General features: G+C 40.4%; 1 long non-coding RNA gene across 1 annotated transcript in view; it reads left to right on the top strand.

The window, feature by feature from the left end:
• The window catches only part of LOC116705025 (uncharacterized), a 30,190-nt gene that overhangs the window by 25,651 nt on the left and 1,725 nt on the right, over positions 1-2,814 (top strand). The window lies entirely within an intron of this gene.

Raw genomic sequence — 2,814 nt, 5'->3', positions numbered from 1 at the left:
CCAGAGAACGTTTTTCTCCCATCCCAGAATGCTATGTGGACTAGCCAGACCCTCCTCCGCAGTGCTGGGCAGGAAGGTCTGGCAAAGCAAGACAATTACCCCTAGTAACAGTACACAACACTGGTTAAGCCAATTTAAATTAAACAAAACAGTCTCACTACAGGGTCCATTCAGTAGCTGTTCAAGAGCTTATGATCATTATCTCAATTTTAGCTGAAATCCCAGTGGCCACACGTTCAACTAAAACCTTTGATTTAGTTTAAAACCTGTGACACTGTGAGTGCTGCGTTTGTTTTTTTAATATCGTGGAGAGTGAAAAACTCGGGTCCTCACATAAAAAGGTTTCCAACCTGTTTCAGTTTAGCATCAGTAGTTTTTAAACTCAGCAACTAAATGAGAAGTGCAACCTTTTTTTCTCCAACACCCAGAGTAATTTAAGGAAAAAAGTAGTCCCACTCCTGCTGTGTAGGGACCATTTATCAGCCCACAACCCATTTTGTTTACTGACCCATGGTATAAGAACCCTTTTAGCAGAGAATAGAAAAACCAGACAGGACCTTGGACAGTGGGAGCACAACGTTGGCTTCAAACCGGGAGTGAAGGCTTCACTTGATGTCACTTTAATCTACACTTTATATTCCTTACTATGTCTGCTTTGTTCATCAGAGGAGCCAGCTCTTCAACGCCTCTCAGCTTTCCACCTGAGCTGCACAAAATGTATCCATTTGACTTTTATTTAAGTGCCAACAGACATAATCTGCAAGTATAAATCTGTAATTATATCCTGTGAATGATGACATTTCATAAGGAAGAAAAAGGGTACAACTTTTTGTCTTTATATGACTCATTCATTGTTTTGCTTGTTTCTGTTTCCTCCTCCAGTTTATTCTTATATTATCAGATAATCAGGGTGTGATTTGTGATAAAAGCAGAGGGAGTTGGGGAGGGAGGGGTGTGTTTTATGATCAGGCAAAACATGCCAGTGTTAAATCCTCCTTGCGATACGATAGATATAGTGCCACTGGGCCAGGCGTGCCAAAACACTTACATATGCATTTTAATATTCAATGGAAAATACAACGCTTTCAAGCCGGAGAGCGGAGTTCACTTCACTTCAAAAACAAAATACTTTCACCCAGGAAACAATCATTCTTTCCTCGAGAATGTCTTAATCCCGACCACGATGATTTTCCTGAACTTAACTTTTCATTTTGGTGCCTAAACTTAACCTATTGGCGACTAAACAACTGCCCGTGTAGCCGGAGCTCTGTAGCAGCTACATACAACCAGCAGCTGCTGCTCTGATTTTATCGTTCTATCGCACTATAGTTATCACGTTACAGCTTTTAGTTTAAAATCCTTCTATTTGAGGTAAATAATGGTCTATTGGTGAGGTAGAATTGGTCACTTTGAGGAGGGGGACACAGTTTGTCCTCAGCAGGGATGATAAATAATTCAGCAGAGGGTGGTATATGTAGACCATAAAGGGGTAATTATCTGCCCCTGGAAAATCTCACCCTGCAAAAAATCCTATTCAGCAGCCTGGTTTATAAGTGAGGTAGATGCCCAACGTGAGCTCACCTTACAGCAGGTTTCATCAGTGGAATTAGAAACCGAGCCGCCGCCTCGTGTACTCGACAGGGGATCCAGATGTACTGGAGGCAGAGGTTTGGTTTCCAAAGTCTCGCGTTCGCTGTCACACATGCTGTTAGATTTAATCAGGTGAAGCAGCGCTCATTGTTTGGATGAATGGAAGCCTGGGATTCAGAGAGTTTTACCTTGACGTTCTTTGCATTCAAAAGCTAGTTTGGGGGATGTGACATAGGAAACGTGTGTGTGTGTGTGTGTGTGTGTGTGTGTGTGTGTGTGTGTGTGTGTGTGTGTGTGTAATTGTATAAAATCTATAGCAAAATCATGAAAGTATACATTTCTTTAAACAAAAAAGCCATTTGAGTAAAAGCCAACATTGTCTTCGTTGCTATTTAAAGATGAATTATTTTGATTATATGTGTATTGGGCGGGTTAAGAAAAGGACTTGCATACTTAATTATCTAATATAAAACCACTGGTTGCATCACATACATATAGCAAGGTCTTATTCAGACATTTTTGCCATGATGTATGGTAGGACTGCAGTGCATTTCCCTATGTTCCACGGTTTCCTGAGAACAATAAGACAAGAAAATGAATTTCTATTTTTATTTCTCTTCAGTGGAGAAGAAATTATTAACACATGTTGGGAGACAGCAAATTAAATCTAGTTGGACACAATTAAACAGAAAGAAAAGGAAGCAGCAGACTGAGCTTTGAGAGCAGGAAACCAGAAACTCAGAATTCCACCACTCTAAAATTATAGTTTACTGTATTATAATGTTTACGTACTACCGTCCAATCACGTGTGCAGCTTCTGCCCCTGCTTGCACAGTGTGTGGTATCTTTTCTCCATCAGTTTAACTTTACCTTGTAAACCTTGAATCTACAGAGCAGGGGCGATTATAGGACCAGACCTTTAGGGGGGCTTAGCCCCTAATGATGGTGTGATTAATATTCAGTAATTTCACTAGTCAATAATCTCTGAGCTACCTACTGAACAATGTCAGCTAACGTTTTTTGACACTATTAACACTATGATAGAACTAACCCTAACCCGTTATAAGTCACAGTAATAACGACCAATTTGACACGATGTTCTAATATTCATCTATTTTCGATGCTTTACTTTTGGGTTCTAATCTACACCATGAAATGACCAACTTCTTCTCTGGGGACTACCAACGTTAAACCTCACAACCGTCTCCTGCTCTCCCTCTGATT

Source organism: Etheostoma spectabile, chromosome 17 (genome assembly GCF_008692095.1).
Source record: "Etheostoma spectabile isolate EspeVRDwgs_2016 chromosome 17, UIUC_Espe_1.0, whole genome shotgun sequence".
NCBI lineage: Eukaryota > Metazoa > Chordata > Actinopteri > Perciformes > Percidae > Etheostoma > Etheostoma spectabile.
This window is presented reverse-complemented; position numbering and strand designations above follow the sequence as displayed.